Source organism: Physeter macrocephalus, chromosome 8 (genome assembly GCF_002837175.3).
Source record: "Physeter macrocephalus isolate SW-GA chromosome 8, ASM283717v5, whole genome shotgun sequence".
Lineage (NCBI taxonomy): Eukaryota > Metazoa > Chordata > Mammalia > Artiodactyla > Physeteridae > Physeter > Physeter macrocephalus.
Genome location: NC_041221.1, coordinates 9593079 through 9608059, shown reverse-complemented (window position 1 = coordinate 9608059; position 14981 = coordinate 9593079). Strand labels below are relative to the sequence as shown.

General features: G+C 43.9%; 1 long non-coding RNA gene across 2 annotated transcripts in view; it reads left to right on the top strand.

Moving 5' to 3' along the window:
* The first annotated feature begins 206 nt into the window (after positions 1-206).
* LOC114486809 (uncharacterized) overlaps positions 207-14981 on the top strand; it is a 42934-nt gene continuing 28159 nt past the window's right edge. The window contains exons 1-3 of one of the 2 annotated variants that reach the window (XR_003681099.1): positions 207-422; positions 13372-13522; positions 14224-14311. This is a non-coding gene — a long non-coding RNA (uncharacterized lncRNA). Of the gene's footprint in view, positions 423-13371; positions 13523-14223; positions 14312-14981 lie in introns of those variants that run through there. The other variant, XR_003681098.1, reaches the window with a different exon arrangement.

The following is a 14981-nucleotide window of genomic DNA, read 5'->3' as shown; positions in this document are numbered from 1 at the left end:
TGACATGAATGACCTTTTAGTTTTAACGGACGTCAGACTTTCCGACTGCGTAGCTGTGATAAATGCAAAAAGGCACGCGCTAAAATTGGCTGAGGTTGGTTCAGCAAAGCCAACCTTTATGGATCCACGTCGCGTCTCATTGGCTTGGTTTTAGCAAGGAAACACACAGACCCAGTGTTCAGAACTGCTGGATCGAGGGTGGAAGTTTTACAGTTTTCTTTGGACAGGTTTCAGGGGCTGTGAACATTCTTGGAGAGAGGGCCTGAGTGTGCAAATCCTTTAGGTTAGACCCCAAGGCACCCCTTCGTTTAGCCAGTCCCTGGGAAGGATGTAGTGCCAAGCAGGGGCAGGTACTTAGCCGACTGGGGTGACAGGATTGCTGTGTCTCTGGGGAAGCTCTCAAGGAACAGCAGCTAAAGAAGGTAAGTGGCGTTTTCAGTGCAGATGTGGTGGGGATGGGTTCTGGTGATGTCTCAAACCCAGCAGTAAAGAAAAGGATTTTGGATCCTGACAAAAACAACCGTTTTCACAAATGAACTTATTTACAACACAGAAATAGACTCACAGATTTAGGAAACAAACTGATGGTTACCAAAGGGGAAAGGTGGGGGGGAGGGATAAATTAGGAGCTTGGGATTAACATATACACACTACTATATGTAAAATAGATAATCAACAAAGACCTACTGTATAACACAGAGAACACTACTTAATATTCTGTGATAACCTATATATACATGGGAAAAGAATCTGAAAAAGAATAGATAGACGTATATGTATAATTGAATTACTTTGCTGTACACCTGAAACTAACACAACTTCAATATAAAATAAAAATTTTAAAAATGATCATTTTCAAAATGTTTCAAAAATCACATGATTCTCATACGGTTACATAGTGAACATACATCAGAGTTTTAGTTTAATTAATGAGGAGACAGAGGTTTGAAACATTCCCCCTTTTCTCAAATATTCCTGCTGTGCACCAGTGACTGTCCAGTGCCCGCAAATGGCAAAGATGACCATCAGGACAGGTCCAAGCCAAGTCAACCTGTCTAGGCTTCCTTGGTGTCCCACCTGTGTGCCGTCCCACCTGTGTCCCCGCACTCAGAAGCGACCTGCTCTTGGTTTACTGCTCAGTTGTAATTTCTTAATTTTTTAAATGGGGGTCCCATGTTTTCACTTTGCAATGGGCCCCCAAATTATATAGCCACCTTGCACTTAACTCAGTGTACCTGGAACCAGAGTTCCATGATAGCTTTCTCTTTTTTTTTTTTTTTTTTTAATTAACTGTGTCAGGTCGAATATGCTTTAAAACAGAGGTCTGCTTTTCTTGAATTTTATTTCATTTTAAACGCACTCTATAGATTGGTTTTCTATAAGAGGCCATCTGTCTTCTCAGGAGTAGTTTTGTACAATAATCCCTGATAATTAGCTCATAATCTTTCCTGGAACGAGATGTTTGTTCTTAGGATAGGAGGGGCCCGGGAGCCAGAAAAACAGAGCCCCATCTAAGGTAAATGAAACCTGGCACCATCGAGTTATTCTGTTAGAGGTACTGAGTGTTTAAACAGCTTTGTCATCAGAGCTGGCTGTGTGTTTAGGTTTGAACTGAAGTAGAACCTTTAGTGTGATCGGTAGAGCTACCAGGGAAAAAGTCTTCTATTTTTCTTGGAACGTGTGAAGAGTTTTAATTTCAGACAGTGTATTGGGTAAGCATTTGCTCTTTCACCTGAGAGTACTTTGTGTGTAGTTTTGAAAATGCGATGCCATGTCCTACTGCAGGATTAGCCCTCAGTTTAACTGAGGATATGTTAAAACAACAAGTGCTTCTATTTAAGCAGGAATATTCTAAAGGAACGGCAGGACACTGCCTGGGGAGCAGCCCTGTGTTTTAGACTTTCTGCTTCATCAGGATGTGTCGGGAACAATTGTGCAGAGAGTTACGGTTTTAACTCAATCATTTAAGAAAGACTTAAACATCCAAATGAATTTTTTCCTTAAAAAATTTAAAATTTGTGTTCTTTTGTTTTATTCTACTATCTTCCCTTAGCCTCTCTCTGCATGTTGGAAGATAAATAACTTCCCACTTCAGTCTGAAAGTTCGAAGTGTTCCTTCTCAGTGTACAGCCATGCATATTGTGGGATCCAAATTCTGTAGATGATATTGACATCGTTAGTCTATTAATTTTAACATACACAACAACGTCATATGAATTCTATATAATTTTAAGGGAGGCTTTTATACTGGATTATAAAATTATAAATATAAAGACTATAAAATTATAAAATAGCTTCATATATATATATATTAGATGATTTTTCTTTTTCTTTCAGCAGTTTATGTTTACAGAAAAATTGAGTGGAAAGTACAGAGAGTTCCCATATACCATCTCACTCTCTCTACCCCCATTTCCCTGTACTGAGCATCTTATATTAGAGTGTTATATTTGCTACAAATGATGAGCCCATATTGATCATTTTATTTAAAATTTATTTTTTATTGAAGTATAGTTGATTTACAATGCTGTGTTAGTTTCTGGTGTACAGCAAAGTGATTCGGTTATATAATACATATATTATATATACACATATACTATATATACAAATATAACATATGTACATGTATAATATACATGTATATGTACACATATATATTCTTTTTCATTATGTTTTATCACAGGATATTGAATATAGTTCCCTGTGCTATGCAGTAGGACCTTGTTGTTTATCCATTCTATATATAATAGTTTGCATCTGCTAACCCCAACTCCCAATCCTTCCCTCCCCCAGCCCTTGGCAACCACAGTACTGATGATTGTTATTAGAACAAGTCCCTGGTTTACATTAGGGTTCACCCTTTGTAGTGTACATTCCATGAGCTTTGACCCATGTAGAATGACATGTGGTATCATGACAGTATCGTACAGGATAGTTTCACTGCCCTAAAAGTCCTCTGTGCTCCACCTATCTATCCCTCCCCTCCTACCCACCCTGAACCCCTGACAACCACTGATCTTGATACTATCTCTATAGTTTTCCCTTTTCCATAATGCCATATCATTGGAATAATATAGTATGCAGAGTTTTCAGATTGGATTCTTTTGTTTAGTATAATGCATTTAAGGTTCTTGCATGTCTCTTTGTAGCTTGATAGCTCCTTTTTTAAAATGGCTGAATAATATTCCATTGTATGCATGTACCATAGTTTGTTTATCCATTCACCTATTGAAAGACATCCTGGTTGCTTACAAGTTTGGTGGTTTTTATGGCCGCCTGGTGATTGGGACTCGTGCTACCCACCAGCCCCTTGTTCTAGGGTTTCCTCAGACTTGTAAGAGATGAAACTTCCAAGGAGGCAAGCCACGAATTAATCAGATGCTTCACTTCAATCAGAATCAGGCTTTCTGCCAACATCTGTTTTGTCGACAGCCCCCATCACCACAGGATCTGGCCTTGGAGCCAGTTTTTCCATCTGTATTTGGAAACATTGCCCATCTTCTCCCCGGCTGGGTGGCCTGTCATATAATCCAAAAACAACCTCACCTCTGTCATCTTTGATGTTATCCTTGGCTAAGTATTCTGAAGGCCCCATGCATTTTCATCCATGCCCTTCGACTACCGTGTTCGTGTTCCTCCTCCTCTCTTGGTTTCTTGGAACACAGTACATACTATTTCATTGCCGCTCTAATCATCAATCATTTCCACCTAGTTACAAGAATGCCTCACACTTACTTCTTTCTCTTAAAACTTTAATGTTAATTTGCTTACAAACTTATGTTCTCTGAGTTGGAATACAGCCATCAACGACTAATATTTTAAAAGGTTGCCTGGTTTATTTTTTGTTCTCAGTAATTTTTGTGCATGCAAAGGCATCTATTTCTTCTGTCAGAGTGCAAATGGAGCTGAGAACCAAAGTCACTGCTCAGCTTCCACTGTAAATGTTGAGTGATTTTTAAGTGCATAGTGAAAACGATGATCTCAGAGGCTAGGCGTTCTCTACACTGATGATAAATTGATAAACAAATGAGGGGGGAGGAAGACTTTCTTACAGGAGGATGCTGACTTGATAAATGAAATGCAAGTGTTGCAGTTGTAAAAATCATCATGTTGCATGCATCATGGTAAACACTGGTTTAAGCAGAAACATCAATGGATGCTAAATCATGTGTGTGTTGTGCGTGTGTGTGTGTGTGTGTATGTGTGTGTGTGAGTGTATGTGTGAGTTAGTCTCCACACGGATTGCATAGATGACTCATTATTTGCAAGGGGGAAATAGAGACAATACTGTGCACGTGTCAGACAACACCTTTAACTGGGAATTAACATCCCAGTCGAGGGCAGATGACACTGGGCGCCTCCAGATGGGGTACACACAGGAGGATAGAGCATTCCATAGGATGCATTGAGCTGGGAGGCATGGCCTGAATCTAACCAAGAGGAAACATCAAACAAACCCAAGTAGAGGGACATTCTGTAAAATAACTGGCCTGTATTCTACAGATATCATGAAAAACAAGAAAAGTTGAGCTGTTAAAGGAGATTTAAAAAGGCTAAAGAGACGACAACTAAATTCTGGACCAGATCCTGTATTAAAGGGGATTCAATGCTACAAAGGACATTATTAGAATAATTGATGAAAATGGAATACGGACTACAGATTGGATAAAAGTATTGTGTCAAAGCTAAGTTTTCTGAATTCAGTAGCTTTCCTGTGGATCCCTAAGGGAATATCTATGTTCCTAGGAAATTACTACTTTAGTATTAAGGTGTAAAGGGCCATGAATATAACCTATTCTAGAGTGGTTCAGAAAAAAAAAATAATAATATGTGTAAAAGTAGGTTTTTGTGTGTATGTACACATACAGGTAGACCTCATTTTATTACACTTTATTGTGCTTCAAAGTTATTGTGTTTTGTTTTTTTTTGCAAATTGAAGATTTGTGGCAACGCTGCATGTCTGTCAGTGCCATTTTTCTAACAACATCTGCTCACTTTGTGTTTCTATGTCACATTTTGGTAGTTCTCACAATATTGAAGAATTTTTCATTATTATTGTATTTGTTAGTATGACCTGTGACCAGTGATCTTTGATGTTACTGCTTATGACTCACTGAAGGCTCAGATGATGGTTAGCATTTTTTAACAAGTCTTTTTTAATTAAGATATGTTAATTTTTTTTGTTTTTTAGACATAATGCTATTGCCCACTTAATAGACTACAGTGCAGTGTAAACATAACTTTTATATGCACTGGGAAACCAAAACACTTGTGTGGCTTGCTTTATTATGATATTTGCTTTATTTTGGTGGTCTGGAACTGAATTTGCAGTATCTTTGGGGTATGCCTGTCTGTATGCACATATTTTAAAAAAAGAAAGAAAAACCAGAGCAGGTAGGAAGGAGTGGGGCTCTTGGGGGTGGGAGGGGATGGGCAGGTTGCAATAGTCAGTAGAGTGGTGGAATAGTGTCCTTGGGCTGCCATAACCAACAGGGTGGCTTATAACAACAGCAATTTATTCCCTCATAGTTCTGGAGGCAAGCAGTCCAAAATCCGGGCGTCCGCAGGGCCACGCTCCCTCTGAAGGCTCTAGGGAAGCCTTGCCTCTTCCTTGTCTCTTTAAGCTCCTGCTGGCTGCAGGCAGTTCTTGTCTTGTGGCCACATCACTCTGATCTCTGCGTCTGTCTTCTTGGCTTTCTTCCCCTATGTGTCTCTCTGTGCGTCAAATCTCCCTTTCTTCTTACAGACACCAGTCATTGGTTTTAGGGCCCCCTCCAAATCCAGGATGATTTCATCTCGAGATTCTTAACTAATTACGTTTGCAGCAACCCGATTTCCAGCTAAGGTCACATTTACAGGTTCCACGTGGGCATGGATTTTGGGGAGGGGCGCTATTTGATCCACTACAGGGTAGGTCAGGGTAGGCATCAGTGAGAAAATAAGATGGAGAGAAAGCTTAACGGAGGTGAGGGGCTGAGCCAGACAGCCCTCTGGGTTAAGTGTGGTCCAAGAGGAGGGGTCAGCGAACCGAGTCCCTGAGAGGCCGTGTGGCTGGGGCAGAGGCAGTGCTGGGGGGGAGGAGCTGCAGAGGCACAGGCATCACGGAGGGTCCTGTGGACCATTATAAGCACTCTGCCTTTAACTCTGAGTGATCTGAGGGCGGAAGAGTGACACCAGGTAACCACAGGTGATGAGAACAGGAGCTGTCAGGAGGCTGGTGTGCGAATCAGGAGTGAGCTGAGGTGGGCAAAGGGCCAGACACTGACCAATGCTTGGGTCCTGGATATGGTTTGAAGGACGGGCCAGCAGGGTTTCCTGTCTAATTAGAGGTGGGGGTGGGGCTTGGGGCTCGGGAGAGCGAGGGAAAGGAGAGTAGAGAACGACTCCACGGCGCTTGGCCTGAGCAACTGGAAGGCTGAGGTTGGAGTCAAGGGAAGTGGGGAGTGGTGGGGCAGTAAGTTCGGGTGAAAAGAGCTCAGCTTTTGGTGCACTGGTCGGGAGATGCAGGGCTTGAGGTATTGAGTTGGCTGGTGAATAAGCGAGTCTGGAATTTGGGAGGGAGATCTGGGCTGGAGACCTAAATTGGTGGGTGGATGGCTTTTGTTCATTACTGGCTTTCCCCAGATGTTAGTATTTTGGGTGACAGAAGGAAAAGGAGGCGGGGAGAGGGTAGAGGAAGGAAGGGGAGTAAAGAGATGGCGGGGAAGGTAACTGGAGTTGGACAACCTCACACAGGGCCCACGACTTGGGTTTTATTGGCAGACGTGGTGTGAAAGTGAGAAGAAAGGGCTTTGGAATCAGACAGACCTGAGCCTCTGTTTCCACGGCTGTGAAATGGGGATAATCATCATAGGCATCCAACCCTTGAAGCCCCCGGTGTGAGTGAGGACAGAGGTAGAACACTTAGGTTCTGTTAAGACAATAACAGTAGCTAACGTGTCATGGTTCTCACTATGGGCCGAGCTCTGAGCACTTTGCCTGCGTTCACTCATTTACCCTCACAATAGCTACGAGGTAGGTTGATTATTCTTTCTATTTGGGAGCTGGTCATTCAGAGTCACAGAGAGGTTACGTGCCTGAGTTCACACAGCTGGTAAGAGGTGGTGCTGGCTTCGCTCAGGCCGTCTGCTTCCAGCACCTTCGTTCTTCACCTACACAGCTTCTCTGCATGTGTGCTTGGCATGGACTAAACGCTCAGAAAGTAGTCCTGTGTCAAGTCAGGGGCATAACTGCATTATCGGGAATTATAAAAAAAGGGGTCCTGGGGCAGCCAAGCTGAGGGAGCGACTCCCATAGTTTGCTGCGTTTCCCCCTTGTAGGTATGAAGCTGAAAGGAAATAAGCATGAATGTCAGGCTAAGAGATGAGAGAAGAGGGCTCATTCTGTTCTGTTGACTTAAAATGTCTCAGCAGATCAGCCTGGGGGCAATTTTCCTCATATCCTGTTGCCTTTGGACAACGATTTTCTTTATTTCTCTTTTCCTGAATTGCCTGTCTCCCTTTGATTTTTAATCTTGTGTGTGTGGCGGGGGGGAGAAGAGAATCATGTAATATTTATTAAATAATTTAGTGTTCAACAGCCAAGGGCCTGGAAGGCAGGATCAGGGGGGTCAGGGTCCTTCTGGCTCTGCCGCAACCCTGCAGGTCCCAGGGCGTTTGCCCCCGAGGTCGGGGTTCCAGGTGGGCAGCTGCCCTGGGCTGTCGTGTGTGTGAAGGCACATGTGATATATGGGCGGTACCGCCCCCAGCAGAGAGACAGCAGGCGAGGCCGTGGTGTTCCCGAAGGTTTCCCGACCAAGGAATGGCTTTGAAGATCCATCTCACACTAATGGTCACAAACTGCCCCGGTGAGGGATCTGTTTTGGAGATGAAGCTGATCAAAAACTTGTAGCAGACAAATGCGACCCCCTGTCACTTTGTGAATGCCGCAGGGCAGCCGAGGGGGGATGTGCCTTGCTCGGGAACACATAATAATTGTTTGGGCTGTTTCCGAACCTCGGGGCTGGCGGAGGGTGATGCTAAAATAGATGCAAAAATATTAATATGCCACCATTCCTAACACGCAGAAAAGAAATAAAAGGGACCCCATTCCCAGAGTCTCCTGGGGCCATTTATGGACATGCGCAGTGCCCCCTGCCGCTTTTCTTTTTTTTTTCCCCTCTCACAAAGTGTTGACATTCCTTTTATAAATAAGTTCATCAATAGAGAGGCATCAAACACAACGACCTTATCAAAGACATGTAACAAATATCAACAATTTACAAAAAATATGCACAATGTCCTTAAACACATGAAAAGAATCTCAAACTTGATTCAAGTAAGAGAGATGCAATTACAACCACACTAAGATACCATTTCTAAACTGATAGACTGGTAAATCCAAAGTTTTGTCAACAACACACTCAGTTGGTGAGGATGTGAAAACCATGTCCTTTCGCACACTGCTCACAGGGATACAAAATGGTATGATCACTGTAGTAGGCTTAATATTGGCTTCCAAAGACATCAGGCCCCAATCTCTGGAACCTCTGAATATTACCATATATGGGAAAAGGTGTGATTAAATTAAGGATCTTGAAATGGGAAGGTTATCCTGCATTATCCAGGTAGGCCCTGAATGCATCCACAAATGTCTTATAAGAGAGCCTCTGCCTCTTTTCTTAAACGGTTCTAAACAACTGCCAAACAAAGTAGCATCAACCACAAACCCCAGTTTATTTTTCTGAGAAGAAAGTCATAAAATCATTGGGAAGCAAATGGAAATTCAGAGAATTATAAAGAAGAAAATTAAAACCACACGCTCTTCTGTCACTGTTAACGTTTTGGCATATTTCCTTCCCAGGCTTTTTTCTATGTGTATGTGTTTCGATGGTGTTACAAAACTGGGTGCATTTTTGTTTCTCACATTTTAAACTTATTATCTTGTGATTGCATTGAACTTTGAAAAAATGATTGTAATTAAAATCATCTTTATGAAAATGATTTTAATTGATCCCTATCATCTTATTGTATCTTATGCTATCATAATTGATATTAACAGTTTAATACTGTTAGTCTGTTTCCAATTTTCTTCATAACCAATTACGCTGCAGTGAACACCCTGGCAAATAAATCTTGGTGCATAGCTCAGATTCCTTGCTTTGGATAGTGGTTCTTCAACTTTCCTTCTTAACTCTAAAGTGAATCTAACAGCAACTTGGAGGTCTTCATTTTTTTCTTAAAATGTTATATGAATTTTATCTTCTCTAGAGTGGACTGGCTTATTTTAATGTTAAAATAATGCTTTCAATTACTGATCACTTAAATGACCTCTTCTAGCCTTACCCCCAAAGCCTTTCAGTACAATAGATGTCCCAGGAAGATGTGACCTGGGGACCCTGAGGCCTCAGTCTCACCTGGTAAGCAGTCACACACCTCAGGGGACAAACGTGCACCAGACTGAGAAACAGACCTCAGCAGAGAGATGCAAAAATGGAATTGCAGGGTTAACGGGTAGGAACTTTTTAGAAGTTCTTGACTAATATTGCCATTAAGATAAATTCTACATGTATAAAAGTTAAGTATAAAAAAGGAATCATAGAAGAGTTAGAAAATGTAGATGCATACTGACTGTTCTCAGTGTAAAGGATTTCCTAGATATAGAAGCAAAGATACAGCATAACGAAAAAAATGAAAGGATTTAACTACATATCCAAAAATGACATCAATGAAATTAAAAGCTAAACAATAAACTAGGGATCCCTATTTGCTGTACATTTGTATCATATATGTATCTATATGTGTATCTGTGTGTGTGAGAAGGAGCACCCATCTCTACTAAGGATCCCTTTCAACAGAAATCAAGCCAACAAAACACCCAATGGAAAAACGAGCACCAAACTACACAGATATTCACAAGAAGAGATAGAAATGACTAATACTCGTAAGAAAAGCAGTCAACAACCAACCTCACTAACAATCAAAGAAATGTTATTAATACAAAATGCCACTCTCAACTAATGTATTAGCAAAGATTTTAAAAAAGGCCAATGGGCAGGCCAGGCCGGGGCTGAATTCTCTACCCAGCATTCTCCTGTGCCTCTGCTCTGAGTGTAGTAAGTTAGTCCTTGTTTCCTGCCCAAGCCTGGTGACTTCTGGCTGTGTTCCTCAGCTCCCATTTTGCCCGGTCTCTTTTTCCCCCAAACCCAGGTAGAAACAACTTCACATTCATTTAAACCCCTGTTACCTGTGTCTATGACTCTCTTAGGTAGTATGAAGTATTTTACTTGATATTATTAATACTGAAAATAGCTATGGTTTTTTTATAGTTTGGAAATGAATAGCATTATGTTATTGGATCTATTCAACAAATACCTTTTGTGAGTCCATACCCTGTTCTGCGTGCTGGGGATGCTGCAGTGGACAGAACAGACCTGGTTCCCTTATGTCATGGTCTGCTGGTGGGGGACACAGATACTAAGCAACCAGTTTTGTAAAAGACTAAATGCATGGTTTCAGTAGGGGTGACCCCAAGAGAAAATTAAGAGGCAAGACAAGAGGGTAATGGGCCATGGAGGGGGGGCTCAGAGGCATTTTAGCTCAAGGTGTGAGAGAAGGTGGCATTTGAGGCGAGACCTGAATGCAGGGAGGGGACACGTCATGGGAGAACCTGAAAAGTTCCTCCAGCTAAAGGAGCAGCTGTGCCAAGGCCCTGAGGCAGGAACAGGCTTGAGCAGTTCCAGGTGCAGGAGGGAGGCCAGTGTAGGCACCAGGAAGTGGTAGGAGGTGTGGGCAGGCAGGTGGCCAGAGCGGGAACACACAGGGAGGGCCAAGCGGGTCAGGGGGGAGCTCTGCCTTGTACTCACAGGGGGAGGGGAAGCCTCCAGACTGAGGACTTTAAGCTAAGGAATGTCATGTCCTAACTTACTTTTTTAAAACAATTGAGATAAAAGTCACGTAAAATAAGATTCACTCTTCTATGTAAAGCGTTATCATTCAGTGGTTTTTAGTCTATTCATGATGTGCAGCTGTCTCCACTATCTAATTCCAGAACAATTCATCACGCCCAAAAGAAACTCCTAGCCCATCGAGCAATCACTCCTCACCTCCCCCTCCCCCCAGCCCCTGGCAAACAGTACTCTACTCTCTGTCCTTATGGATTTGCTTATTCTGGACGTTTCATATAAATGAGATCATACAATACAGGGTCCTCTGTGCCCGGCTTCCTTCACGGAGCATAACGTTGGCAAGGTTCATCCACATTGTAGCAGGTGTCAGAACCTCAGTCCTGTTGATGGCCACATAATATTCCATTGTACGGATGGACCACGTTTTGTGTATCCAGTCATCAGGGGATGGACATTTGGGTTGCTCCCACCTGACTGACTTTGTAAGAGAATCTCTCTGGGCCTAGAGCAGAGCAGGTGAGCAGGCAGGAGGTGGCAGCCATCACCCTAGTCATGCAGGTGAGGGGTGGAACTGGGGCCCACAGGTGAGTGACAGCAGAGGGAGGAGGGGCAGCCAGGGAGGCAGAGCCTGTTTCCGCACGTTTTTTTCTTTTTTCCTTAGCCTCTTCTGCTTTACTTAGTTATTTATTTTTAAACATCTTTATTGGAGTATAATTGCTTTACAATGGTGTGTTAGTTTCTGCTTTACAACAAAGTGAATCAGCTATACAGATACATATATCCCCATATCTCCTCCCTCTTGCGTCTCCCTCCCTTCCTCCCTATCCCACCCCTCTAGGTGGTCACAGAGCACCGAGCTGATCTCCCTGTGCTATGCGGCTGCTTCTCACTAGCTATCTATTTTACATTTGGTAGTGTCTATATGTCCATGCCACTCTCTCACTTCGTCCCAGCTTACCATTCCCCCTCCCCGTGTCCTCAAGTCCATTCTCAACGTCTGCGTCTTGATTCCTGTCCTGCCCCTAGGTTCTTCAGAACCATTGTTTTTTAGATTCCATGTATATGTGTTAGCATACAGTATTTGTTTTTCTCTTTCTGACTTACTGAACTCCGTATGACAGTCTTTAGATCCATCCACCTCACTACAAATAACTCAATTTCGTTTCTTTTTCTGGCTGAGTAATATTCCACTGTATATATGTGCCACATCCTCTTTATCCATTCCTCTGTCGATGGACACTTAGGTTGCTTGCATGTCCTGGCTATTGTAAATAGAGCTGCAGTGAACATTGTGGTGCCTGACTCTTTCTGAATCACACGTTTTTTTCTATCAGTACCCTACCTGCTCTTTCTCAGTCCTCTGCAGGCTGGCTTGAGGAACTCGGTCATGGTTACCGTGAACGAACATCCCCCCAGCCCCCGCGGGATGTCCTTCCCCAGCGCTCCTCCACCTGGACCACGTCGACTTCCTGTGCTCTTTCTTTTGCACGAGGATTAACTTTTAAGTGGCATCTGGAGTGAGCTGGGCATCCTGCGTCAACCTGGAGATGGGTATTAATAGCGATTTTCCTCTGTGAGGTGTAGAACCATCAAGTCGGGACAATGGGCCCCACGGAGAAACCTTCCAGAAGCGACCACATGCTGCTGCTACAGACTGAGCCCCCGAGGCCCGCTCTGCCCACCTCTGCGGGGAAAATAAGTGCACAGAACAATTTCTGAAATTGTCATCCGCTGGGTTATTTTAAACCAGAGGAGGAGAAAAGCCTCCTTCAACAGACAGATGGACTGGATTTGATCCCATGTTTCCAGGGTCAATGCAAGTGCTTCGGGTCAATGTCACCCCTGCAGTGTGGTTCCGTATTTTATTACCAAGGCCGTCATCATCTAGTAAAAAAGAAAACATCATGTGTTGTGTGGGTGAGAGGGCGTTAAGTCTGCAGCTCAGAGTAAAGCTTGGCAATTGCTGTTCCCAACATCCCTCTCTTCTTTTTAAAAGCTTCCTTTACTTTTTTACACTGTAAAAGAGTTCTTTTCACATTTCAAATGGAACACAAACTTAAACAAAATTCAAAAATTACAAACAAAACCAGCAAAGGTTAGATTCTGTCACAGCGCCGACACCAAGGAGCTGGGCTCTCCTCTCAGGTGTGCACACGTTCTTATTGGTACGTGATGTTTTTCTCGGCTGCTCCGGAATCTGAGAGCTGGTTTGACTCCACATGCACTTCCCCCGACTTTCGGCTCTGGCCTTGCCTTAGTTATGACTTGCTATCTAGAAAGAGTGCAGAGAAGGACGGTGACAGAAGCAACAGGCTTGCCGTTGGTGCTGTAACCGAGCAGGGCACTGGCTAGCCTAAACTATTCACAGGATCCTCTCCAAACGCTTTGAGCCGAGGGCTGATTGAAGCAAACGAGCAAAAGATACAGCAACATGGACCTGGGATCTATATATCTATATCTATATCTGTATCTACATCCTTCCCCAGAAACCCAGCTTCATGGAGACCCATCGACACTTCTGAGACACAACGGACTGCCCACCTCATCCTAACTGGAATCAGTAACTCAGAGCTGCCCTGGTCGTCATGTGTTTGGGTGGCCTTGTGAGGATGTCCTTCCATTCTCAGTTCCAGGCTGGTAAGTTTTCTCCAGATTCCGTTCCCTCACCTTTCCTAGACTCTTTCCTGCATTTCTCCCCAGAATTTTTTCAGAAAATGAGAGATTCATCAAGTTGCCCAGGTGGCAAATCTGGATCAGAACCTCAGGCTCTCCACCTAGAGCCAAAGCTCTGAAACCCTCACCAGGGTTCTTGGGAAACTCGTGGATTTACAAGGAAAGGAGGGAATTCCCCGGAGGTCCAGAGGTAAAGAGGTCTCGCTTTCACTGCCGAGGGCCCGGGTTGGATCCCTGGTCGGGGAGCTAAGATCCCACAAGCCGCGCAGCCCGGCCCAAAAGAAAAAACAAAACAAAAACCCAGAAACAAAACAAAAACGAAACAAACAAAAAGAAAAAACAAGGAAAGGAATGAATGATGTTGTGAACAACAGGGATGGTTAGAGGTGGTCTCCCTGGGGAGGCGCCATTCTCCCCAGATGGAAGCCTCTGCCCAGGGAGGGGACCTCAGCTCTCTGGGACCCAGTGCAGGCGGCTCCCCTTCCCTCCGTCTCCGGGCAGCAGGAGTCTGCTCAGCGCTGCCCGGAAGAGCGTTTGCGGGGTTTTGAGATGGAGACCGTGCTTCTCAGAGCAAACCCCTCCGTTCATTACTCCCAGAAGCAGAGATGACATATATTTCAGTGGATCTAGCTGTACTGCACGTGCCTCTCTGTCTTGAATTTAAGGATGTACATCCTTACAAGCGAGCCAGGAAGGATGGTGGCAGGAGAGATGTGCTGGTTTGGGGATCACCTACTCGGTTCCTGTCCTGCATCTGCCTCTTCCGGATGGGGTGACCTCAGCCAAGCTGCTTGGCCCCCTGAAGCCCCAGTTTCCTGTTTGTAAGACGGGGCCAGCACTCTGGGAGTGACCGTGAGGACCAAGGAAGGTAGTTCAATTCTCCTCCATACAGCACCTGTGGCTCCTATGACGCACTCAGGGACCGGCGATGTTTACTTGACATATTTACACTTCCAAACGTGGGTAGGCGTTAACCTCCCCTTTGCCGCGTCTTCCAATGTTCCGGTCTCCACTTATCTGCCTGCATGAACCCTCCCTCGCCCCCACCCAAACCACAGAGGTTTCCTCTCTTCCGTTGTCAGTTTAGTCCAATTTACTGCACCCCAAGAGCTCCCTGGGACTCAGTGAGTTTCCTGCGTGTAAATATCGCTTCACCAAGAGCAGGAGGTGGTGGCTCAGTGGTAGTTTAAGTTGCTGGTGAGGGGACAGACTGGAGCCACATCTCTGCTTTCACATAGTCAGTGACGAGGCCACTTACTATTTTCCTTTTTTACTCCTATAGCTTTACCCAATACATCCCTCAATTTTTTTCTTAACATCTTTATTGGAGTATAATTGCTTTACAATGGTGTGTTAGTTTCTGCTATATAACAAAGTGAATCAGCTATACATATACATATATCCCCATATCCCCTCCCTCTTG